Source organism: Orcinus orca, chromosome 3 (assembly GCF_937001465.1).
Source record: "Orcinus orca chromosome 3, mOrcOrc1.1, whole genome shotgun sequence".
In the NCBI taxonomy this organism is placed as follows: domain Eukaryota; kingdom Metazoa; phylum Chordata; class Mammalia; order Artiodactyla; family Delphinidae; genus Orcinus; species Orcinus orca.
In genome coordinates, this window is record NC_064561.1 from 97,974,732 (window position 1) to 98,002,579 (window position 27,848).

The 27,848-nt window shown below is 39.8% G+C and overlaps 1 protein-coding gene across 2 annotated transcripts in view; it reads left to right on the top strand.

The window, feature by feature from the left end:
* EFNA5 (ephrin A5) overlaps positions 1–27,848 on the top strand; it is a 276,838-nt gene that overhangs the window by 202,252 nt on the left and 46,738 nt on the right. The gene's annotated exons all lie outside the window — the stretch shown is intronic.

Genomic DNA, 27,848 nt, shown 5'->3' on the forward strand with positions numbered 1-27,848 from the left:
CTCTCAGCTGCCTGGCAGCCAAGTCCAACAATAAATATGATGTGACCAAAATATAGTAGAAAGCAATGTGGTTCAGAGGAAGCAGCATAGGATTTGGAGGGACAGAGAAGGGGATTTGAATCTTGACTTCATTATTTACTAGTAACCTTGGGCAAGTTCTAGGATCTTTCTTCATCTCATTTACTTCATCTGCAAAATGGGAAGAACAACATCTACTTTATAGAGTTGTTCTAAAGAATTAATACATATGAGGTGAATATAGATGCTGCTCAAGACTGAGGTCATTCAGAGGGTCTCTATGGGTTTTTTTTTATATTGTAGACTTTACTTTTTAGAACAGTTAACTGCTGTTTTTCCTTTTTTTAACTAGGTAACTTACTTAAATTACATGGTAAACATATAATTAATAGGGTCAGAGGCCAAGTAAAGTGCCTTTATCTCTAAAGACTATCTGGCCATTTTCTATCAGCTCTATGTAGTGCAGTATTAAGTGGCAAGTGAACTTTCTTTGGGAGAAGATAACTTGAGACGTAACAGGTCAGTGATAAAAGTTAAAACAGGAAAAATCATGTAAGTTATGTTTCTTTCACTAGCATTTGGAATTTAGAATGTACACACTTTTTAAGTCTGTTAAGAAGAAAAAAAGAGTTTTCAAGCAGAGTTGCGTAGGTCACTGAGGCTGTTCACTGGTAAATCGACTGAAGGGCCTGTGAGTCTGTGGGTCCAGCTGACGCTGGGAGAAGGGGAAATCAGTGCAGAGCATTTGACCTGCCATGAGGGGACTCCCCAGCTGGAAAAGCACAGTGCGCGTGACGGGCAGCAGTGGACAAGGGCCGAGCCACTGAGCACAGAGTCAAAATGGACATTCGGGGTTATGCATATTCTTGGGAAGCTCTCTGCATATATAAACAGCGTCTGTCATTAAAGGAATTATTGGATTTTAAAAGCCCAAAGAAAGTTCTTGCAGGGCCATCTTGAACAAGGGGAAAGCTAGAACAGCCAGGGGGCTCAGTTGGACAGGAGATAAGTGATGAAAGAAGCAGAAGCAGTGATGGGTCAGCCCCTGTCCAAAGCAGTAGCCAGGCCAGATTGATTTGCTGGGAGAAGCATGGTTTGTTCAACTAACAGAGACAAATACCCCAGCCACTGGCACGGTTGCAGCAACACTTGGTTTCAGATCATCTCTTCCTAAAGTGGACTGTTTTTTAGTTCCCTAGAAGCTTAACAAGAGCTGAAAAGATTTTGCTTCTGTTTGCTGGGCTGCTACACATGCCACTTATTACACCTTTACCTAGATGTAGAGCACTGTAACCCACTGTTTTGCATGTTCAAGCAAGCCTGCTTAGATAGATGACAGTGCAGAACAGCTGGCTTCTTCAAGAGCTGATTTGCACTGCCGTGACATTACCTAAACAGTCATTACTTACTTTTTTCTTCCTTCAATGCTTAAGCAAGTTTCAGCATGTTAGAAACGAGATATGTGGGAAACAGCCTAGAGACCTGGGATAAAAATATATGTCACACCCTAGTTAGCTTAGGTGAAGTTAACTTCGGATTGATATATTATGGACATCTCCTTTTAGGAGCTGACCCACACACACCACCCCAGAGCTCTTAATTAGCCCTCTGTATGTGGAATATGGACCTGTAGCCACCCACTGGGTTCCTAATTCTTTTTGAATTAAGAGTTCTAAGTTAAAGGGACAGTCAGTATCTCCAACTTGTACTGTGTCTATCAAAGCTAAAACTGTGTGAATCAAACAACAGTAGAGTATGGAGCATTTCCAGTCAGTGAATGGCTTCTCTCTGCAGGAAGTACTCAAAATCAGAAGTTTGCCTGCACCCAATCAGGGCAACTGTGCATTAAAGTTGTTCTGAACATATGCTAACCGGACCAAAGTGTTAGTTTTACAGATCATTACGATGCTTGTGAAAAAGAATAACTAACACTGAGTAAAGTGGAGAGAATTATCCATTACCAGATATTGCAACAATGAGCTTTAACAGTAAAGAAACAGAGACATTTTTGGGTGTCTTATGTTATATGCCTGTGTGTTGTCCTAGGGAGATGGAATCAAGACAGGTTAAAGGTAGAGAGTGAGGACCTTTCCATCCTAATCCAATAGATACAGTATTTTAAATAATTTATTTGGTACAGTTTTGTTGGGTTTTTTTTGCGGTACGCGGGCCTCTCACTGTTGTGGTCTCTCCCGCTGCGGAGCACAGGCTCCGGATGCGCAGGCTCAGCGGCCATGGCTCAGGGGCCCAGCCGCTCCGCGGCATGAGGGATCTTCCTGGACCGGGGCACGAACCCGTGTCCCCTGCATCGGCAGGCGGACTCTCAACCACTGCGCCACCAGGGAAGCCCTGATAAAGTATTTTAAATAATTTATTTGATAAATTATTTAAATAATTTATTTAAATAATTTTATTTGATATTTATTTAATAATTTATTTGATAAATTTATTTATTTTATCTTCTCTGAGAAGAAAGCTGTTTAGTAATTCCTCATCCCACAAAGAATTTTAAAAATGTGCCAGCTTAAGCAGGTCAGAGGCTAAAGCGTGGAGGTGTTTAATGCGCATTTTTTTCTCTCCCTAATAGACTGTTGACATGGGTCTTTTGTGAATTCCGAAGCTAACTAAATATATTAATGATCTGAGTGAGGGGAGGAGCAGAGACTGCTTAAATTTCAGGATATAAGGCTTTGTTTAATTTCAGTCAATCATTTGTTGATGGCAAGTACACCAGATGAAATGCCTCCTCCGAATAAGCTCTGAGATCTTTGGGTCTGTGTATATAAATCATCTTGCCTGCCATGACACCGCATCCAACAAAGCCTGTTGACACTGACAGGGACCAGCTGTGTAAGGTCATGAAAAGACGTTAGGTTTTGACATTAGCTGACTGACAGTTACATTTGGAGGCACCATTCGAGGGTTTGAGATTTTTGTCGAGTCCGTCAGGTAGATGGAAATCACTTAATGTTATCACATGTCTTTAGACACTTAACTGAAGATAAACTCACCTCTGTCCATGGAATTGAGCTCAAAATAACCTAGCTTTAGCTCTTCAGACCTAAATACTTCTCTCTCTCTTTCTCTCTCTCTCTCTCTCTCTCTCTCTCTCTCTCTCTCTCTCTCTCACACACACACACACACACACACACACACACACACACACACACACACACAGTCTCTGATTTTTGTAGCCACAGCAGTAAGAAAGTTTAAGAAGTAAAAGTTATATTTACAAAGTAGTTATGAAATGTTTTTTCTGGAATGTTTTCTGCCTTATCCCTACCCATCTCTAAATACACTAAACATGATAAATTTATGAGCAAATATAAAACTAAACATAATACATTTTACATTCTCACACTTACAAAATGCCCTTAAATTTATCATGGCTACTGAAAATGTTAGTATTTGCATATTACAAAATTTCCCTAAATTTTCACTTTCAACAGCTTAATAACTTCTGGAAGTTTTCTGTTTCTAAATCTCAAGGTTTAAAAATCACTAACATAGGAATATTAGCTGAAGTAGATTACCACTCTAGGTAAAAGATTCTCTGCACAAAGCTAATGAAAGACTGAAGTCATTTTAATCTAAAATTGAAAGAAGCAGAAGATCACAAAGTAGGGTTTCAGATGATGAATTGAACTGATTTTAATGTAGCATTTTGAATGATTAAATATTCCTAATCTTTATTTAAAAAATTAAACTATTTTTTTAAAATTTTCATCAATATTTAGGTAAAAATAAGTAGAAACAGTTAAGGAAAGTTTCCTTTATCTTAAAACAATTTCTCATTGAGTTTAGCATAAACTAATTTAAAATAACTACTAAAAAGTGGGTTATAGAATTTTATGACTTCAATTTTCCATCTTTGAAATTTCAGTGACAAAATATGAGCACATTTCTACTTTTAGAAAGCCTGAGTATCAGCATTTGTTTTAGTTTGTATAAAAGCAACTGCAGAGTGACAGAAGGAAAATGTTCACACTAATTATGAAGGGAATTATTGGCTTTGCTCATATTGGAATCCCTTTAATGTTTGAAGAGTGGGTTAATGGTGATCTGCATTCATTCAGCTGTGCATTCATCACACACACACACACACACACACACACACACACACACACACACACACACACACACACACACACACACACACACACACACACACACACACACACACCCTCAGGTGGCATTTTTGCTTACAGGCTGCTGAGAGCTGATTATTCTTCTAATCAAAACTGTCACAATCAGGGGAGCCAATTAGTCAGGTTAGGGCCCTGCTGATTTCACGTGTGGCCCTTAGCATCAGATGGCCTTGAGCACTCTTGAAACATATCAACAAGTATTTCAATAATACCTCCTCTGCTCCACCTGCTGCCATTAGGGTCTGCCTTTCATTTCTGGAATTGCTTGAGTTTGTGAGTTCTTGTTTATTTAAATTGAGACTACAAACAAGGTATTAAAATTTTCAGAAGTGGAAACTTGGCAACCTCCATTGCTGGTGCCATTTTAAAATTACCCAGTCAATAGCTCTAAAAATCATGAAATCAATTACCTATAAATAGGTTTCTGTTTGTTTCTGTATTTATTATGCACTTATGAAATTCGATTTATAGTTCAATTCCTATGTAAAATGCATACAACATATAGTGCATAAGACAGTCCCACATATAATAGGCCTAGCATATTTTAAGCCTTAGTTAAATCTGACATAAAACCCATTTGACAATAATACGTTTTCATATTTTTCAAATGAAATAAATTTTGTTCTGAATGTTAGATTTATTTATTATAATAGTCTGGTCATTGCCTGATTTTCCAGATACTAAAAGTTTTCTAATCAAAAAAGCAATGCCTTTTATCAACTCTTTTAATACCTGATGTGTCTAAATAGGCGTCACATCTTTCTAGTTGAACATTCTGCCAGTTTTAGAACTCAGTCTATAATGTAACTCTGTTCTAGGGTTTTGTAGTCAAATACATATTACTTATTTCACTATCTAGTTTAATGAGTATATTATCATTTAAAAGTAAAGTATCTTTAGAAGCAAGAAGATTAAATAGAGATTTACTTAAAACAGTGGGGGCTTGTTATTCTATATGAGGATGCAACATTCATAAAAATTAAAAAAAAAAAAGAGAAAGGGAAAACCAGACAAGCATTCCTTTTTAGTTACTTGAAGGCTTAAGGTGTTTTACTGAAATATTAATTTTATATTTTTGAGTTAGGTCTTTGTGTGTGCATGTTGATGTATTCATGAGTTTTCACATGTGTATGCGCCATAATTCTTATATTTAGCTAATGACTCTAACAGGGAAGATCTAATGACTCTAACAGGGAAGATCAATTTGAAAATGATTCTTTAAGAGTTTAATACATAAGAAATAATAGTGTGTTTTATATAAAGAGATTTTTCTTTCATAGTTCTGATCATTTAATGAAAATAACCTTGAGTTTTTCCAAGCAAATGTCATAAGTATGACATTTCTTAAATGGGACCAGGCTTGGGTAATTTATGTAATTTCTCTATGCATTTATTTATTCACTCATTCAAGCTTTCATTTATTTATTCATTAAGTCATTCATCATCATTCATTCTCTCTTTATGTATAAATAAATCTACATATATAAACATATATTGAGGATATTTATTCTCTACCTCCCTAAACAGTGAAGTAGTTAATACCTCCAAGTATGTTTTTAAGGTTTTTTCCTTTCTATTTCTCAAAATTTAGAAATATTTGTTGGGTCTGTTTCTTCATAGGAATCGTATTTTTATCCTAATTTCTGCAGTTTATAGCTTGAACAATCTTACTTTTCTTTTTGCTTTTACACATATGCATAGATAGCTAATACAAACCAATTGTAGCTGATTTATCCAGTTGCTCCATGAGCAATTAAACCAGGAGTATTATCTCAGCAGGAATAAGTGGGCAGATTACACATGTGAAGTAAATGGGTCTTTGAAGCTTGAGCACATAGGTATTACTGTACAAGAGGCTATGTTAAGATCCCTGTAGAGATCAATGGGGTGAATACCAGAGAAGAGAGAAGTGATGTCATAAACTTTTAACAGTCTAATAAACTATATTTAAGGTTTCCGATCTTGGTGAGATCTACAGCTTTTATGCAACAGAGGAGTGCTGCCCTCGACACACTGAGAAGAAAGCTCTCTGACTTCCCAAGGGAATAACCCCAAGGGATCAAAAGGCAAGGCCGCGTAGCTCTCAGTTTCCTGCGCTTGTCTAAAGAAAATGAAAAGCCTCCAGAATCATTACCTTTGTTCTCTGAAGAAATGTAACGAATGATAAAGCATTGTGACTTTTTAAATCTTGCTTATGAGTTGCGACATATAAGCAAAACTCTCATATCCTCACGGGTTTGAGTGATCTCCGGTTGACTTCATGTACACTATATAATTTTAGAATTCTAAACATCCCCAGTGTCTCACAAAACAGAGTCCAGTTCATGTGAAATAATGAGTACTTTGTTGGAGGATTTAGTAGATGAACCACATAGAGCCAGTGCCCTGGTTTTCACCCTTCGTCCTCTAATTGCTCGGTGTTTCATGCGTTTATCAATTATAAGCAAAATTTAAGGGGCAAAAGTAGGGAAAAAGAAACATTTGAGTTACTGAGCAGTACTTTCAGGCAGTAGGCTCTTATGAATGTTATGTATGAATTATAGCTTTGAACACGCTTAAAGACATCAAGAGGAGAAAATACTTAGTCAGCAAAACTAGTTCAGAAGAGAAAATGGCAGAAGGCATTTCAACACTTCAAGGCCTGTGACTTAATTTAAAGCAAGCCACAATTAGGCTGATAGCACCAGTTTTCCAGGAAGTGAAGTTTTTGCTGTCAACCAGAGAAGCCAAGAACTTGGTCTCTGGAATCCTAAACGTAAACATCCAGAGTCACGGGGTGTTCAAAAAGCCATTCTGTTTCAATGAATCAGAATGACCCAAACACATTTTTGTTTGGCACATCCCATTCCCTCTCTCATAACCCCCCTCCTTCCTATTAATGCTAAAGTTGAGGCATATAAAATATTTCAAGGCTCTGTGTTATAGTTAACCCAAATTTATTGCCAAAAATAACAGATCGTTTGAAAGGACATGATTTGCCTCACCTTTGGGACCTGCAGGTCTATCTACCATGCATAACAACGAAACATTTATGTCAGCATATCCTTTGTCAGAGAGCCAAAAGGGAAAGTTAGAGAAATAAAAGAAATGACCTCCATCTGCTTAAGATATTGTTAACAGTTTTGGAGACAGACAAAAATCTTAAATTACCTCCACACTTAAGGTCCCTAATTACCTTCCAAAAGACTTTGGAAGAGAAGAAGTTTTATCTGTCCAGAGAGGGTAATACAGATGTGGGGTTTTTTTCCCATCGTTTTTAGTAGGAGGGAACAGGTGTAAAACAATTTTGATTAAGTACACATTATGTATTTATATCCCTGAAATTGGGATGTGGACGTTGGAACCAGGAGAGCTCCTCAAGGACTTTAGCTGTTAAGAGACCCCATGAAACAGTTCAAAAGATACTTGGGGGGAAACTTCTAAATGATGGCCTCACCGATTCTTCTCATCATTATGCTCGCCATTTCCTGTTGTGCTGCTTCAGCCCTCGGTAGGGTTGAGAGCAAGTGTGGGGGGAATATGATGATGTGATAACCTGTAACTACAGCTTTTCATCAGTGGTGACATTCCTATCAGTTGTCACCGCGTAAATGGTCCCTAGTTTTTGCCGCTTACCATGGGAAAGGGTGGAATCCTCTTCATGATTTTAGCCATGTTTTTGCCCTTCTAACCTTACGTACCAGACACTAGACACCTATTCATCGTGACCCCCTATGCCCCCAGGCACTGGACATGATACCAAGTTGAGAGTTTGGTTATAGCTGCTCCTCACTCCACTGAAATGGATGTAATGAATGGAAATCCAGGAATGGAATTTGGCAAAATCTTAGTGTTCTATTGTGTCTTATTTAGTTTCTGAGATGATTCAGTCAGATGATTCTGCATTATCTCTATGCCAAACCTAAACAGCACTGTAGAACCTTTAGGACACCGAGTTTTTTGTTTATTTATTCAAAATGTGAGCTACAGAGAGATTAAATGACTTGCCCAATTCACACCATATTTAAGACAGAGACAGTACTTAAGCCTACGTCTTTTAATGCCACTATCATTGTTCTTTTGGCCACTGCAGATTAACTTTTAATACGTGTGGTGATGCTTAAGCACTGTAAAATATGATCAGATGTTAAGGATTACTTTTAATCTTCTTCTGATGTTTCTGCATCTATGAAATTTCTCTAGTTCATGTCCTTTTGTTTAATTCCACAAATGCCCTACTTCAAAATCTTCACGTCTAGACAATCCTAAGCTGAGATGAAGAGTCTGTGTCTGACTCATGTTGTAGCTTCTACAACACAAAGTATCTTGCACAAAGTAGGGCCTCTACAAATAATGGTTGAATGGATGAATAAGGGAATAGTTTATTGTCAGATGTGAGACAATTTACCTATTGTGAGACAATAGGTAAATTAGTGAGGTGGAAACAAGAAGAAATAATTATAAACCTTTCAAAAAAGCAGGTATGTTCTCTGTACAAAGTGGATTAAAGTACTCTTTGGGGTTTAAAAATTGTATCTCAAAATGGCAAATTTTGTATTCTTTTGTCCTATGATTGACAGCTTTGGATCACTTCATACTTAAATAAGTTATTTTATTAGTCCCAAGACTAATAAGTTATTTTAGTCCCAAGACTAAAATTAAATTTGTTTACTTGGGCTTATAAACAGAAAGCATTTAGACTAATAAATACTGAAAAATATGTGATGATAGTAAGGAATCATCAGCTGAAGCCTGTAATGTCTGTGTATACTTGTTTGCCTGGTCGATTGCAGTAGACTCCTGTGATCATCCTGCCCCAGGCTTTCTCCCCACCCAGTCTGTCTTGTCCAGGGCTAATGATCACTTTAAAATACATACCCAATCATGTTCTGAGCCTTCTTAAAAATCTTCATCACCTTCATCAACTCCTTTTTCAAAATAAGGTTTTCACCTCCCTCTGTAGCCTCATTTGCCCTCTCAACAAACTCCTTGCTTTCACGTCTCAGGGTTTGTACCTGTCACCCGTGTCTAGAAAGCCCACCCCTGCTCCTTCTCTTGGAATGATTCAGTCCATCTTCCAAGACCTGGCTCCTTTGTGAGGTCTTCCAGAACTCTTTCAAGGTCTCTTGCTGTTTCCTATTTTCCACAGTATTTGGTACAAATTTCTCTTATGACATGTATCACATTTTATTGCAGTGATTTATTTACTGTCTCCCCTACTAGATTGTCGGTTTCTTTAGGGTAGGACTCTGTCTTGGTTCATTTTTGTTTGTCCACAAGAACAATGCCTGAGCCACTGGAGGCAATCAATATACTCGTGTTGAATTAATGAATGAATGAACAAAGAGAGGACATAAATATGTGAAAAGTCAATCAAATTAAGAAAGGATAGAAGGTCAGTCTAGTATCATATTGTTCAAGGGAAGTATAATTTTAAGTTAAAATCGGCCTTCTTGAAGAGAATGCCATTTATTCTAATAAAATGTGATGACACTTAGTCTGTAGAGCGGACCTCAGCAGAATGGGGAAGTGTCAAGTGTTTCTCTAGTACCTTGCCCTACACCTCTGTCCAGTGCCCCTTTCCTGAGGCTTGTTCTCCCAACCCTGTAGACCACTTACTTTTTCTCATCAGAATTTACCTACTGTATCCCATAGTCTTTCAGGGGCCTTAACTCTGCTAGGTGACAGGTGTTAATGAGTCAGAGAAATGAAAATATGTTAATGCATTGGCTGGCAAGTATAATTTCCCTCCCAGGCAAAATAACACTTTACACAGTTAAGAACTGAAATTCCCTCTTGGGAAGTTATTTTTGTTTAAAGATGGCTTTTGTGTCCCAGAAATCACACCACACGGGCAACTGCCCATGCTTCCTCCATGTATTTTTATATCCAACACACTTCCACAAGGCTGAGTTGCCTTGTGTATGCCCACTTCCTCCACAGAGTCAGCACTTGTCCTCCCCTATTCTATAAACTTCTTTTCCTTATTTCATAAACAAAAATCTATTATAATTATACTCTGCCTATTCAAGAGATGTTGCAATGGCTATCAACATTTTTATTTCTAAAGATCTTTGAGATTCTCAAGGTATTTTTCAAAGTACTAAAATTCTTTGTCTTTAGCACTCAAAAAAATACCTTTTTAGTTATGTAAATAATGTAAATTGTACATGTTCCTCTTACCTGTACTATTTGTCAAGCACTATTTAAGCACTTTACAGTCAGTCCTGATTTACTCATTTAATTTATTCATTTGATCCTAACTGGTGTTCTAGGAGTGCAGTGTTATTCTTATTCCAGTGTTACAGATGAGGAAACTGAGGCATGGAGAGGTAAAATAACTTGCCAAGGTTCCAGAGTCAGTAGTAGCAGAGGCCAGATTTGAAGCTTGGCAGATGGCTCTCTATCCCTTTCTCGTGACCTTTCTCCTGTGCTGCCTGCCACAAACGATCAGATAGTAGTCCCGTCTCAGTCATCAGGTGGATGTCTGCAAAGTCTGGGAAATGAAGATAAAGTTGAGATATCTTTAATCAACTCTGATTTCCTTGATAACCACCAGACATTAGCAAACTTTACAAACCATATGTGCTGAAAAAGCCAGGTGCCACGAGGAGGATTGGAAATGAAATTTTCTTTCCACTCTGATTTTCACTTTTTATTAGTGACGCCTCCCAAGTGGTTCAGCGGACGCCTATTAGTGTTTCTGGACATCTTGTACGATTTGCAGCCATCCTTAGAGAGGTCTGGGTGGTTGAACTCCACACTTGCCAGGTGTCCCTCTGCCCCTGTTGACATCCCTGCCTGAGCAATTGTAGAATGCTCAATAAGCTGAGGAGTCTCCCTGTTCACAGGCTCAACAACTTGTGATTTTCTCCATCGTCAAATCCGTGCTGCCAGTAATCATCCCGCAGGCAGATGAGAACAGATTCTCGCCGGGCTTTTACATTTCCCCCATGCCTTTTTGGACATAGGTAAATTAGTGAGGTGGAAACAAGAAGAAATAGTTATAAACCTTTCAAAAAGCAAGTATGTTCTCTGTACAAAGTGGATTAAAGTACTCTTTGGGGTTTAAAAATTGTATCTCAGAATGGCAACTTTTGTATTCTTTTGTCCTATGATTGACAGTTTTGGATCACTTCATACTTAAATAAGTTATTTTATTAGTCCCAAGACTAATAAGTTATTTTAGTCCCAAGACTAAGATTAAATTTGTTTACTTGGGCTTATAAACAGAAAGCATTTAGACTAATAAATAGTGAAAAATATGTGATGATATATACATTTTTTTTTCTTTTTCTTCAGAATGAAGCACTAAACAAAAGCATTATTTGAGACTGGGGGCAAATAAATAGCAGACCATGTCTGAAAATTGTTCTCCTGGGGTCTAGCCCTTTTTCTAGTTTTCACAGCAAAGGTTATTTTACTTCCACATTTGACTGTCTTACAAAAATGGATTTGGAAATGAAGAGCCATTCCTGCCCTGCGTACAGCAGCTGTGCTTACTGGTTTTATAATCTGTTATCCCAAATTGCACTTCTATTTTAATTTCAGCATGCCTAAAGCACAGGAGTCTTTTCAAATGTTCAGACATGACTATTTAAAATTGAAGAGAGAAGTTCAACCATTAAGTCTTCTCTAAGTTTTTCTTTCTGATGTGATGAAGTGAAATACTTTTTCATGTTGCCCATAATTTCTGTTTACACCATCATCTTGCTTATGCCAACTTTTAAATAGGCTGTAGATGCAAGAGCATATAAAAATCTGTAGTACACATTTTGTCGGGCTTGGCATTATTGTGAGGTCAGCGAGGATTCTAATGGAGTGCAGGGGATGAAACAACAATACAATCAATAGATGCAAAAGGCAAATGAACTTGCATAAATTAGCGCTCTAATAGGAACAGATAAATGCACCTTCCCTTTCATCTTTCAAGTGATACACATTATTGAAAGAGGTCTAACAGATACCATCCTGATTTTTTAAAAATCTTTTTTTCAGGGGTGCAAAAACTAGAAAATGCGAGTAAAGTGAGCATTGAGGTGACTGTTCTGAACCGTTGAAATCAGATCAGTGTTTCAAATACAGTACGTAGAACTCAGAATGTTGTGTCCACATGGATGACACTACCGAGTGTTGCTCATAGAAATATAAACACTCAGAAAGATCTCCAGAGGAAGGTTTGTTCCAAGACCAGAGTTTGTCTTGGAGGAGCTAGTCTCTGATCCTGACATTCAGGCCTTTTCAGTGAACTCTATGTTTACACCATGTCCACTCAGGAAATGGCAGGAAGGATTTGTCAGATGAAGAATGTCTGGGTGTCTAGGACCTGGGCAGTCACGGATCATCTGCCACTAGAGCATCATACAGTAATTTCATTATCTGTCACTGGCTCGACTCAAGGAGTTCTTAGGGAATGACAGCAACGTGCTCTGTTCCCCATTATACCAATTGTTTTCTGCTTTTGGGGGGGATATGGTAGCTCTGGCACGAATGTCAGAGGGTAGCAAGTGTCTGATGCTACAGCTTCTAGTCTTAATATAATTAGCGATGCCGAAGAATTTCCTCCACCACTTCTTCCTGTGCCCTGCACCTCTTTGTTTACTGCTTCTATCTATGGGAAAGGACCTGGGAGTATAAAAGGCTGCCAAGTAACCTTCAGGGCCTTTGCTAAAAGGCAGAAATCTCAGCCATGGACCTGCTGTCTCACTGGGGCAGCCTTCAGTCCCGCCCAGCAACCTGATCATTTGTGTTGCTGGTTGATTTAATATGGACCAATAGAAAATACCCTGGTGCTTTCATGATGGTACTTCTGTAAAGGAGCTCAATTATAGACGGTGAGAAACCTGCACCCCGGGGAAAATTTGGATATCCTCTTTCATGATATTAGGGAATCCTCTGGTTTGAAGTAGGCACTTTTTAAGACAAAGTATGTGTGAAATCCACATTGTTATCATTGTTATTATTAATTTTTACAGCACCTGGAGAACTTTTGCTCTTTGGGAAACCTTCTAGAAATTCTATCGTAGGGGAAATACCATTTGTATCTTTGGAAGAGAAAGAATTAACTTGTCGGTGTTGTTTTGATCTCAATCCAGAAAGCCAAAAAGAGTTAAAAAAAAAAAAAAAGTCTGCTGAGTATCAGCATTTCGTATCTTTTTCTTTGCATATTTAAAAAATAGGTCTCTCCTTAGCTCTCTTCCATCATTGTTGTTAACTGTAATCAGTACTTTATGGTTATATTATATAGCTTTGTTTCATTAGGGCAATGAAAATGGTATTGAACAATAGCAGTATAATGCAGGGAAACAGTCAGTAATTCAGTTGGAAATTGCTAATGCAGTAGACAGTCGATAATACAATCAGCTCGACTTTCCTAGGAAAACATGAGCTAAATTTCCTCTATTTTTCTCTCAAATCTTCTCATCGGGCGGGAGTGAGGGATATGCTCTGAACAACACTGAAAAGCTGGTTGCCCCTGAATAGAGAATTTCTTTATGCATTGGATTTTGAATGACATCCACAGGTCCTGGGAAGAGCTATTTATTACTCCAATTCTCCCTGGAGATTTTTTTTTTAAGAGACTAGATAATTAATAGTCCTGAAAGGAAACAGCTGGATGAGATGGTGCTCGAAGTTCCTTCCACTAGTGTGTGTCTCTCTAGTCTTGATGCAGAAGTCGGGTTCTTGTGAAATTATTATCAAATATCCGGTCCCAAAGGAAGACCAGAGGCTGTCTCTTTACGAGCCTATGTCATGCATGCTTTGTGCGCTGAAGAATTTATAATTACTGCAGGTTAAGACTAGCAAACGTGAGTAGTGTCTAGGACTACAAAGGCAAGCAACTTGGTGTTTTTAAGGAGTGGTGACTTAGGATTTTATCGCTCTAGACTCTAGTAACTTGGTTGTGGTTGTTCTTGAGTCAAACCAACTACAGAAAGTTGTATATGAGGGAAGTGCGTAGATTCAATGGCATACATAAATACTTAGCTGCAACTGTAATGCTGAGAGTTCCATTTTTAATTCAGTGAGTGCTTGAGGATGCTGGGTTGCATTTTACCATTAAGAGAAACAGGAGTGATAGGTCTAATTTTGAGTTGCCCTATAAATTTTCCTAGTCATTAGAACCAACACAGTTTCCTCACGTGATACGAATTTTTACATATCCTAATTGTCTAACAGAGAATAGCAGTATTTCGTGTTCCCATAGACTTCCACACATCTCTGACGTCTTTAGAGATATTAAGTATATCTTGAAGCCACCACCCTGATTTTAAAAATAAATAAAACTAAATTTAATACTCTGCCGGGAAGTGCTGCTGGGCATAATAAGTAAGTTGATTCCTTTGGCTTCATGCCAGAAACTCGTATTTAAACTAAAACAAAAGCCAAAAACACTTTCCAGAGTTCCTACTGTTCAGTTCATGTCCTCCAGTGGGTTAGAATGGCTTGTAACTTAGGATTCACAACCCTGTTGAGGTGCGTGTAAGCGTCAGACCATGTGCCAGGCCTGTGGCAAACACAGCTAGACCTCACTTGGCTGTCGGTAGGAGCAGAGCAGGAGAGGTGTCTCTGCAGCCGGACGCTGTCTCCTTTCCTCCAGCCCCGCATGCAGTGCCCGCCGTAGGGCGGCGCGCCCCCCCCCCACCCCCGGCCCCTGGTACCAATAGTGGCTATACTCTCTACCAGCCTTGTAGACTGTGCTTCTAGGCTGCCCACTTGGCCAGCGCATGACATATGTTACTTTCTCTAGTCACGTTCATAAAACCAAAGTCACCAGCACTTTCAGTGACCAAGACTCAGGCTCTTCAGTGAATGGCTGGATTCATGAAAACATCCTTGGGTAGATTTTGGCTGCTGTGAATCTTTTCTCAGCTACAGGGTGCCTGAGACAGAATCTGAGAGTGTACTAAAGGGAATATCCTGTTTGGTTACCCTTTTACTTCCCAGAGATAGGGTGAAAAGTATATTTTATATTTGTAATTTATTTAGGTATAGTTTGTATTTAGAATGGAAAAAAAAATCTACATTCCTTTTAGAATACCAAATGGCTTATGATTTTAATTAAATAATTGGCACACACAGAGTAGGTACCCAGATGTTGAATTAAAACATCAATAGATGAAATTGCCCTATTTTGTAAATAAATTGATCAGTGCGATATAGTCCCATTTGTCTCTACACTGGATACAGATTGTGCTAAGTTCCAGGCTCATTTAATAGCTCCCATAGGTTTCGTTCATGCCTTTGTTGTTTTTTGACCCAGCTTATCAGCACTGAGTGGATAACTCAGTAGTAGCTCACATTCCCCCTCTCTTGAACAGCAATGAAATGTTAATGTGCACGTGGACGGAACTTTGGGATCTGGGATTGTACTACTGAGTGCTGGAGAAAGCCAGTTGTGACGCTGTCCTCTCAAGGCTCACGGTGCTGAGTTGCCACCCAGCATGGCAGGCCTGTTATCACGCTCTTATTTCATCCTCTTTGTGTCTTGGCATTAACCATCCCTCTGAAATCTCACAATCTCTACAAGTGGCTCATTCAGAGCTTGTAGCAGGACCAAAAATTCTGAAAGTTCAAGAGGAGGGTCATGTGCGTTTGCTTTGAACTACAGTTCTTTTCCAGGGTAGACACTTTGAAAGTAGAGTTTGTTAAAATGGAAGGGGGAGGGGAAAAACAACTCTCCTTTCTGTCATTGAGATAGACAAGCATTTAAGTAGGTGGAGATATTATAGCACTTGAGAATCCCCTAAAGTGCTTAGATTTATTTCTGAGAAATAAATGGTGAATTGTTGACTTCTTTCTCCCCCTTATGTTTCCTTGGGATAGAGCGATTAGTTTCTAATTTTTTATGATTACATTATTCTTGCATATATCTTCCTGTGGTCCAGGCTATAAAAGTAAATAGAGGATCCAGCTGTATGAATGAATATCCTTTTAATGAGTGTTGGGAGGAAATGATAATACTAAGTAGTGCAAAACCATTTTTATGTGATGAACCAAAGTACCTTTGTTCCCAGCTCCCCGGTCTTGAGCCACAGGCCACCAGTAAATGTGTGCATAAAATGACAGTTTTATGTATTTCGGTGTTAACAAAGGTACCTCACGGTCTGTTTTGTCCCAAGAATGCACTTAATATGATTTTTGAAAGGCAGTGGCATATTCTGTTTTAATTTCCAGGGTCGAGGAAGGGTAAAATGGAGTATGTGACTTTTCTGTAACAGCCTTCATTCTATCTTTGGGCGAAAGCCTTGCTGAAACAGTGAGATAACAGTTGCTGGGTGAGAATACAGTCATTTTCGTGGTGCTATGAGTTAATTTCAGGGGTGAAACTATCGTTACGTAGGAATATAATGTGCCTTCTCCCCTCAGACCAGCCGCTTGCTCAGAACAGCAGGTGGATATTGAGTGTCCCCCCTGCTCCAGGGTATTGTGGGGTGCCCGCAGTGGCTTAACTCCGCTCTCTTGCCTCCTTTACTCCCTTCCTTCCTGGCCATTGTTCCCTTATTGTTGTTCGATAATTCTTTATGTCTCTGAAGTCCCTGGCAGTGATGTAATTCAATAGCACCCACCCCCAAATCTACCATTAATTAACTTTTTTAAAAAATAAATTTATTTAGTTAATTAATTTATTTTGGGCTGTATTGGATCTTCGTTGCTGCGTGCGGGCTTTCTCTAGTTGCGGTGAGCGGGGGCCCCTCTTCCTTGCGGTGCGCGGGCTACTCATTGCAGTGGCTTCTTCTGTGGAGCATGGGCTCTAGGTGCGTAAGCTTCAGTTGTTGTGGCTTGCGGGCTCTAGAGTGCAGGCTCAGTAGTTGTGGCACACGGGCACAGTAGTTGTGGCTCACAGGCTCTAGAGTGCAGGCACAGTAGTTGTGGCGCATGGGCTTAGTTGTGGGATCTTCCCGGACCAGGGTTCAAACCTGTGTCCCCTGCATTGGCAGGCAGATTCCTAATCACTGTGCCACCAGGGACGCCCCATTAATTAACTTTTAAACTGCCTGTATTAGTCCGCTTAGGCTGTAGTGACAAAATACCATAGACTTGTTGGCTTAAACAACAGAAATCTATTTTCTCACAATTCTGGAGGATACATGTCCCAGACCAAGGTCCAGCAGTGTCAGTTTCTGGTAAGAGCTCTCTTCCTGGCCTGCAGAGGCACATGAAGGGAGAGTGGAGAAGGGGAGAGGGGGCACTGGTGTCTCTTCTTGAAGAACACCAATCCTGTTGGGTTGGGGCCCCACCCTTATGATCTCATTTAACCTTAATTTCCTCCATATCTGTCTTCAAACACAATCACATTGGGGCTTCAACATATGAATTGGGGGTGACAAATTCAGTCCATAATACAGCCCAAATAAAAGAAGAAAACAAACCCCTAAAATAGAGAACCATAACATGACATGAACTTTGTAGCAGTTAGTAAACTTTTGACCTGACACTCTGCGCTTCCTCCACTGGCAATGGCCCACATGAACACACTCTGATGACAGTTGCAGGGGAGAGTTGAGAAGTCCCAGGAAAAAGTCAAAGGAAGACTCTCAAATACCTGTTTTCCTTCCTACCTTCCAACAGTAGAGGGATGGGAGGGGAGATTTCTAACCCCCGGAAATGTCCAAGGACAAGGGATTGTTTCTAGTCTTTTTCTACAAAGATTTGAGCTACTATTTGGTAGCTTTGAGGTGACGAGGAAGTTGTTTTCCTCTCGTGATCCCGGCCTGAGCAACAAAAGCCGGATATCCTGACAGGAGAGGCACAGTCTGTATCCCTACGACTCCCGTGAACTGGGGCAAACCCTGGGCATACCCCAGCCTGGTCTAGTCCTAACCTGAGCAGAAGGGAGCCTCAGAACCAGAAGATTCTCAGCACTGCCGGCTTGCGGTTGCTGGGACACAGCTCAGAGCAGAACAGTGGTTGGCAGAGGCTGAAAGGGAGCCTTGGGTGTTCCTGCCAATGTGATAGGCGCTTGCAGGATTTTGTGAAGCAGTCTGATGAACCCTCTCAAATAGAGGCACCTAATGCCATTCAGCTGTGTAATTGGGATGGAAATGGGCCAATGAGAGGCGGCAGTTTGGGCTTAACCTTTGGGGAGTCTTGTTCCAGGAGACTGTATGTGGGGGGAAGAAAGAAGCATTACAAATAATAAGCTTCTCCGCCTGATTTGTAATGAATTGGTAATAAATGGCCTAGCGCTCTCCGGAAGTCTGACGATTACCGAGCAGTTCCAGCTAAGTGCACGGGACCACATCTTATTTTGATCAGCTGTAGCATAGCAAAGACATGTAATTATCATAATCTAACAATTAGCCTGGCATCACTTTCCAGTGTTTAATTACCCCAATAAATGGTAATTGAATAGAGGACTTAATGACAAGAGAGAAACTTTCATTCTGCGTTAGGTGCTTAAGTCGTCTACTTGGCTAGGCATGATTTTCTAGCATTGCTGGAACAATAGGCCTGATTATCATTTTCTTATCTGCCCTCGGCCATTATTTTGTTTCCTGATCTTGACCTTTGTTTGTCATATTATTTAGCTGTTCTCAAAATTTGATACTGGGACCCAGGACACAGAAGGAGATTATTGGGCACTTTACAAAGTTGTTTTCTGTTTTCAAACATTGTTTCTAATATCCATCAGCTACAATTTACTTTCTGGGAGGTCTCTCAAGTCACCACTCCGTGCAGGCACTGTGCTGAGCATTGGGGATGCAGAGATGAGTAAATACCAGCACCACCTTCAAGGAGCTCTCAGTGTAAAGAATGGAGGTCTCCATAAAAATACTAGAATAATCATAGTTCCAGTGATCTGCTCTCAGTGCAGTCCCAGTTTTTTTCTACATCTATGCATTTACCTTGAATGAATTCAATATTTTCTATGGCTCTACCCACCACCTAATTTCTAATGACTCCAGATCAGTTCTCTCTCACCTTAGCCTCATGCCTGGTTCCAGATTTGTATCCAACTGCTCACAAGATCCTAACCATACCAAATAAAAATAACTACTTCTCCCATGCCAGTTTGCATAGAAGCAGCAACAGTTTCTGCTTTGCATTCTAAAGTTTTATATAAAACACTATTACCATTATTGTGCCCTAGCGTTGCAAGATATTTGCTTACCCTGGTCCTATGAAGATCAAACATAAAAGAAAGCCATAAAACATTTGTTTCCCTTCTTCCAGCTTGTTTTTTGTTTGTTTAACAATAAACTAATAGACAGTAGTTCCATGCCACGTAGATCTCGAACACCCACCCGCTTTTTGAAAAGTCGGGGCCAGATTTCAGACTGAGATGGTAATGATTCCAATAGGTTATCATCAAGCCATAATACAAATATTTAATTTACTGCTTGTACAGCAGTATGTAAGAACTATGAAATCATTATTTGATGTGGTTAATAGGAAGGACATTTACTATATCTCTTTGGTTATGTATTTATTTATTTATTTATTTTGCGATACGCGGGCCTCTCACTGTTGTGGCCTTTCCCGTTGCGGAGCACAGGCTCCAGACGTGCAGGCTCAGCGGCCATGGCTCACGGGCCCAGCCGCTCTGCGGCATGTGGGATCCTCCCAGACCGGGGCACGAACCCGTGTCCCCTGAGTCAGCAGGCGGACTCTCAACCACTGCGCCACCAGGGAAACCCTCTCTTTGGTTATTGTTCTTAATTTTGAAACTAGGAATAACCTGAAATTCTGCTGGGTAACTCCATCCTCGTAGGATACAAAAGGGCTACACGTATGTAAGCAGTTTGGCAGGTGGCTTATTTGTTTGACTGACTCCCCACCTCCTGCATCCTCAGAACAGAATCAGTTTGTTGAATCCTGTTCTCCTAGGACAGTGGCTGGATAACCAGGTCAGTGATTTCCCGCATCTGCTTTTGGATCTGTGTGTGTGTTTCAGCTGCTCTGTTCCATATGCTTGACATGATGTAAAACTCTGGATAACTTAGGGCATGAAGGGCAGCTTCGTCAGGAAGCTCCTGGCCAGCAGGAGTCAAGAAGGAGCCTGTTTTGCCTTGTGGAAGTGACCTCTGTGAGGCCATACACTGATTGCCAGACAATAATTCTTTATTTTATTTTAATCCCTTTTCGAAAACCATTTGCAGTGGTCTGCGATGTGTCGGGTGTGTGGAACTCTGCCTGCTTAATTCTTTGGCTGATTTAGCCTGTTGACGTTGACACATTCTTACCCCAAGCCCGAGGCCTCTTTGGGGGCTTAGAAGCAATTAGACTGTCACCCAAAGCTCCGGGTCCCTTCCTGAAGGAAAGTCTTGTTTAGGCTCTGCCAATTTAATGCTTTGTTTCCTTTGGAGCTCCTCAGTCAGGCTAATAAAACAAACTCCAAATGAGTTAAAACACTGGAGGAGAGAACATTTTGTGGACCCTGTATTTGAAACAGGTACTCCTCCTGGGAGATATCAATTTTAAAAAGTCATTCAGCCTGATGTGACTTGAACTAGAAAAGCAATAACGCAAGGTATTTGAGATTTCTATCCATCTATCTGAGATGAGTAATTAATGTTAATGGAGGAATTTTTAAACCACTTGCTTTTAAAGCACACACACACACACACACACACACACACACACACAGAAAAAAAGGGACAGGTTAGTATACTAGACCACTAATAAATTCTAAATATCTGGCTAAGTAAATTACATCTTATTCTCATCACCAACAGTTATTAAATTGAAGACAAAGCTCTCATGCTGCAGAATTTGGGATTACTACAACGTTTATTTCCTTTCTTCCAACTTGCATGTATAAGAACTTTATTCTAATTTTCCTTAATGGATAAGCAGAGCACCAACTCCGGGTTCTAAATGTTTTCTCAGTATCATGTGCTTCGTTGAATGAAAGTGTGTGTTGTAGCCTACAGCCTTTCAACTGCAAAAGAATGTGTAAGAAATATCTCTGAAATTCATCCTTGAGTAGGTTCTTTTTACACTTGTAAATCTTCACTTTTATGGGAATTTTAGTTGTTCTTGGTATGTTCTAGAGCCTGGAAGAGCTGGATTGGGCTGCCTGGAATGGTGGGTTTCGGTCATCATGTACTATACCTCATTCAGCCTTAACACCTGGCCTGGGAACAGTGAAACTGTCTATGACTCTGTCTCAGAACTGGAAACAAAGGTCAATGACCAATATATTTGAAAGGTTGGCATATTTCAGCCTGTGAGAGAGAGGGAACATTTAAAATCAGCAAAACAAGTCTTTCTTCATCCCCCACTGATGCTAATATGATTTATCCACCCCAAGTCTGATTTGCTGTTTGTATTTCTCGCTTTAACCTCTACTGGAAAAAAAAAAAGAGCATCTTCAGATTTAGGATCCGAAAGCCATAAGGCTTGCATTCTGTGCTGAAAGGAATAACAGAAGGAGACAAGAAGAGACGTGTTATGCAACGCAACAGAGACTGCCATCCTGCCCATCACCTCCCAAAACGTATTTATAAAACAAATCCTGTGTCTGTTGCTGGGCCCATTAGGCCCTTCAGGACAAATGAGAAATTCTTCTGGTTAAAAAGACATCTTATTCTGAAATTAGCCTTTAAATCTATAATAGAATTGAAAGACTGTGCTGTCAAGACATATTCACTTGAGATTTAGTTTAAAATTTGGGAGGAACCCTGAGCTGATAAACTTGCTTAATCTTTGACCATAAATCATATCCTTCTTTTACATTTCAATTTCAGAATGTAATATAATAAGTTGCCTTGTAATTAAAGACGTGACAGTGTAGTTCTGTTCAAATAGGAATATTAAAACAATCACCTCCTTGACAGATTAAAATACATTTAAAATGTAATAATCAACTATCCAGTTCATGGGGAATAGCATTTTCATCATTGAGTCCTTTAAAACATTACATGAAAGGGGGATAAAAGTGCCTCACAGCTTCTTAACCTCTAATAAGCAGTGTCTCGCTGTTTCTCTATTTATGGAGTAAAGAAACTTCACTCAGGAGCTGCTTGATAAAATACCTCATTACATATTTCCCTGGAAGCAGGCTCTGCTGTGCCAGCAACATATGCTGAAGGCCAATTTAGAACGTTTTAAATATGCACCGTACCCTTCCTTTTCCAGCTACTAAAATGAAACGCATTTTGGCTTTAGCAAATGAGGAATGGAATGAGAGGAGGAACACTGCAGAGAAAAGTGGCTAAAGATGAACTCAGAGAAGGATGATGATGATGGTGCTGCTTCTCTGCAGCCTGAACCCAGGGCACTTCCTGTGTGTCCTGTGAACTCGACCTCCCAGCTGTCAGTCTCCACACCACGAGAGCATATGGTGATAGAGGAGGAAGTAAGGTCAATGACGTGAAAAACTATCCATTGAGAAAGAAAGCTAGGTGATGTCTCCTTGCCAAAGCAAAGAGGAACCGAGGTCAGAGTAGAGAACTTCCACTTGAGGTCAAGGACTGGAGTGTTCAAGTACTAGATGTCCCCAGTGGAGTGACCCAAGTTTGAAAATAAATTAGTTAGTTAGGAGCAGAGTCCTACAGATCAGGTTAACTATGGTCATGAAACAATGTTTTGGTCCCTGTCTCAGTAGAAACTTGGGGGCACATTGTTGATAACTAAATGCAAAGACAGTCTGTCAACTCTTTTTTTTAACAAATTTATTTATTTATTTTTGGCTGCGTTGGGTCTTCGTTGCTGCCCACGGGCTTTCTCTAGTTGCGGCGAGCGGGTGCTACCCTTTGTTGCGGTGCGCAGGCTTCTCAGTGCAGTGGCTTCTCTTGTGGAGCACGGGCTCTAGGTGCACGGGCTTCAGTGGTTGTGGCACGTGGCCTCAGTAGTTGTGGCTCGCAGGCTCAGTAGTTGTGGTGCACGGGCTTAGTTGCTCCGTGGCATGTGGGATCTTCCCCAACCAGGGCTCAAACCCGTGTCCCCTGCGTTGGCAGGTGGATTCTTAACCACTGCGCCACCAGGGAAGTCCCAGACAGCCTGTCAACTCTTCACCTCTGTCATCTTGATTTCACTTGAATTCCAATACTTAATCCATGATTCACTTTCTCCAGACAGGTTATATAAAGAGAGAGATATTAATAGTAGTTTAAATTTATAATAAAAACTGTATTTAGCTGTGGAATGTCATCAGGTAAACACTGAAGACAAACTAAGACAAAAACACATGTCTGCATAGAGACTTTGTAGCTCAAATCTCACCTTTAGTTGTTTTTTTGCTATCAGTAGCCCCAAACTGTGTTTTTTATCCAACCCTCCAGGCAGCCTCTGGGTCATCAAAACAATCATAAAGTGCATAATTCATTTTTAGTAGTTGAATTGATTACAAAGAATTAGTTGCTGTACTGAATTTTATTCTTCTTAATTAATTAAAATGACCCTTTCACAATATATATGACATTCTCAACCAGCCTACTGCCACATTTTGATGATGTGGCATGCAACCATGCAACCCAGTGGAGGACAAGGGCCATCACTGTATGCATATGAGATGTTTCCTGGCACTTGGGACTTGTATTGTGAGAACACAGGCAGAGCGGTAATCATTTTACTCAAACACAGTCACTTTTCTAAGTGTGGCAACCATGCCTGCTTTTATGTCGTAAACCACTGTGATAATTTAGTAGAGATTGTATTGTAATTATTGTTGGCGTGTTGGTATGCAGCCAGAAATTCCTACAGTTCATAATATGCAATGGTTTCAGAGAGGTAGAGAACCACAGATACAATAGATGGAATTAAAGATTAGGAGTAAAGAAAAGACATTTATAAGAAAATTTCCCAGAAATTTACAAATGTGTCAAAGCAGTGGCGGGCTACCCATGAAATTTGTAAATATTGGCATGTGGAATCATTCTTCCTAGAGGTGAATTTGCTCATTTAATACGAACTAAAGCTCATAAAAGTTTCCTGATGGAAAAAAAAAAAAAGTTCCCTTCTTGTGAATGGCTACGGAGCCTAACAGCACTTTATCCTGTGAAAGGTTGGAATGATGTGCATGAGTCAGGAGCTAACCCTGTGATCTGAGGCTTATTCAGATGTTGATGCACCCTTCCGCTCTCAGTGCAGGAGTTTAGGATCAACCTAGTGAGGAAGAGAGAAGGGCCAGGACCCCTTGCAGCAGACTTTCCTAGAAGATCAGTGTAAACAGGATGAGGGGAATTACGGTCAGTCAAGCTTTGAGCCATTATGATTAGGAGGAAAGTATATATGCTTCAGAAGCCATCAGACTGGGGTTGAAATCCTACCTCTGCTGCTTATTTCCTGTGGAAAAAAATTGAACTAAGTGGATAACAACTTCTCTGAATGTCATTTTCTCATTGGTATAATGAAACTAATTATAACTACCCAATAAGGATTTCATGTGACAACAGATGTAAAGCCATAAAGTAGCAGATCCTGGACATGGCGAATATTTGTTGCATCAGTGAATGTAGGAAAGAACTGAAACCCCATCAAGAATTAGGGGCTTCCCTGGTGGCACAGTGGTTGAGAGTCCACCTGCCGATGCAGGGGACACGGGTTCGTGCCCCGGTCCGGGAAGATCCCACATCCCGCAGAGAGGCTGGGCCCGTGAGCCATGGCCGCTGCGCCTGCGCTTCCGGAGCCTGTGCTCCGCAACGGGAGAGGCCACAGCAGTGAGAGGCCCCTGTACCGCAAAAAAAAAAGAAAAGAAAAGAATGAGAATCATCCCTCTGGCGAAATACAGAGTGGACCTAAGAACTTGACTTTAGCAATTAAATCTCATTTGTGAGGTCAGACTGCTTGGGTTTGAATTCTGCCTCCACCTTTTATTATTCATGTCACACCGGGCACGTTGCTTGACTTCTTAATCTCAGTTTCCTCATCTCTGACTGGGTGTACTAATTGTGTCTATTCTGTGGCATTGTGATGGAGATTAAATTGAGATAATGAATGTAACGTAATAACCACTCAATAATATTAGCCATACATATGTGCTTCTTCGCAGTAAGGCCAGAAAAGAATGATTCAGTGTGACTCCGTAGTCAAAGAGCATAATTTGGGATAGTCTTAGTCTATCTAACTCTCAACCTTTCTTTGGATTGTACTTAGCTACATTATACAGATGCCTTTTATGAGTTCCAGTTGGTCACTGTTTTTATGTTCACATTGTCCATTTTTTTTTGAAATTTACATTAGTAAAATTATGCAAATTGAATATCTGAAACAGAAGTGTAAGTTGATTCTATGGTAAATCATAATCATTTCTTTGTCGTGTGCATAGAAGGGTATAAGCGTTAATTGCTGGGACAATCTCATGTTTAAAATTGGCTCCACAGTGATTCACCGAACACCCCACACAAAGTAAATTGTCACCAGAAAAGGATAACTGCTCAACCCAATGTAAAATGGCTCTTCAGTCTCATGCTTTGCTTTATTAAAATTATAGCAGAATTAACAGGGATAAACGTGTAGAAAAAGGGTAGCTAAACTTGAGGCACCAGAAAACTATGACAATTTGTAGAATAAAGCAATAACCGCATGGGTCCAGACAGTGGCAGTTTTCTTAATTTTCACTTTTAAGCAGTGTCCAGTGCCAGCAGAAGCTAAGATGAGTGACACTTAGGGAAAGGAAAAACTTCCCCCTTGAATGTCTTTAAAATCTATAATAATAATATAATAATATAAAGTGCATCTGGGCATTGCCTTCTGCTGCAGCTCTTGTCTGGCTCTCAGCCAGAACTGTCAGCCTACTCTGAGTGCTGATGATTCACATCCCAGCACCCTTTTATCTGAACGTTGCAGTGTCTTTTCTTTGTACTTTGGCAGTGATGTTACCTTGATGTGCAAAAACCTTTTAAAAGCAACACAGGCTTTCCTTGTATCTTGACAAATCGTTGTCTGCCAGTAATGAAGAAAAAGAAAACCTGGTTTCGTCATCACTGTAGATATAAAGAAATAAATACTTCTGAGGGTTTTCTTGTTTTTAAAAATGGTTATGTATTTTGAGATCCTCTAACTGAGAAGTGATCTGATCATCTTTCCTTATTTCTCTTGCATAAATCAACATGCTGCTTTTCCAAAGCACAGAGCAAGTGGAATTTCTGGGGATCATTTGATATTTGAGGATGGACAGAATTTAGGATTGTTATATGATTTCCTTTCTTCTGGGATTTTTAAAAAGGGAAACCTGGGGATTACTTTTATTTCTGTTGTATGCTCTTACTGCCATTGTTTAAAAAGTAATACTTTGTTACTTACCCATTTTAATATATCCTGTTAATAGTAACAGTACTTTATATTCACGTGTGCTTTTCATACATTTCCTCATCTGAGGCTTGAAGCAGCTGTGTGAGGTCAGCAAGGAAGATTCTCATTATTATTCTACTTAACATGTGAGGAAACTGAGGCTCAGGATGGCTTATGACTCTCCTACTCAACCAGCAGCAGATCTAGTTCTACTCACTCAAAATAAGTAGCTCTTCCACTTTTACCACAGTGTATTTCAGAAGGGAATCTCGACTTTGTCAATGAATATTTAGGATCCAGAGCAAAGGTAGTATTCACAACAACCTGTCAGAGGTCCTTGTTATATGTGGGTGCTGCATTTTAAGGAGAACACTGGGAAACTAGAAGATGTGAAGAGGGTCAAAATAGTAGTATGATGAGGAGTCTGGAAACTATACCAGAAATAACCAGAGGAATCAGGATTTTCAAGTCTGGAGAAAGGAGGATACAGAGAGAGATACAGCTGACATCTCCGAATGTTTTATGTACTACCTGGTGGAAGAGGAGTTAGATTTGCTCTTTGTAATTTCAGGCAGCAGAAGTAGGATCACTGGATGGAAATTACACAGAAGTGGATTTATGCTCAATATAAGAAGAAACTTGCTAACATTTAGAGATGTCCAAAGATAGAATAGACTAGCTCACCGTCACTGGGAAGTGTTCTCCCTGAGACTGTCTGACTTGAAGATTTTATGACTTTATGGGCATTGTATTTCAGCAGTGACATAGTTTTGTGATGACCCTCCTAAGGGCTCAGAGAAGAATTTCCTCACCAGCTAAAAACAAAGGGGTTTTGTAGGCTTTTCCACTCTGATTTTAGAAAGTTGTGTACGTAACAATTCCTGTTTCACACACCACTGGGTCCTGGGAAAAACTGTTCAGTTGATGGGGAAAGGCACATTAGTTAAAACAAATAAGCAAAACTTTTTTAAGATAAGAATTGAAGCAGACACTGTGATGTGGGCAGTGGTGTGTTTGTGTGCACACATTTTAACTCTTTCAGGATGAAGTGGCCGTGGTTTTGCTGTTTTCATCTGACTTCTTACTTTCTCTACTCCTCAGTCCAGCCCTAGAACACAACCTATGAAAGTGAAAGAAATGGGCAGAAAAGTCATTCGACCTAGATGGTTTCAATTTAATAGGGAAAGGGCGAGGGCATCAAAACAGAGATTGGCTAAAACGAGTTTGTGACAAAAGCAGATTTACTAAGGGAAACACGTAACTAGGATCCTCTGTCTTGGTTCCAGGTCTGGCTCAGTGGCTCATTGCTTCATCATTATGCCTTCGGGTTTTATTTTCCTCTAAAGTGGAAGTGTTGTTCTAGGAATTTTCTTTTCAACTTTTAAATTCTATGATTCTAATTCTCTCAATTTTATCACTCTAATTGTCCACAGTTGCATAGGAAATTAAGAATGGTCTCAGTTATAACAAAAACAATTCATCTATTCTTTAAATTTCTTACTCATTTATTCAAAAACATTT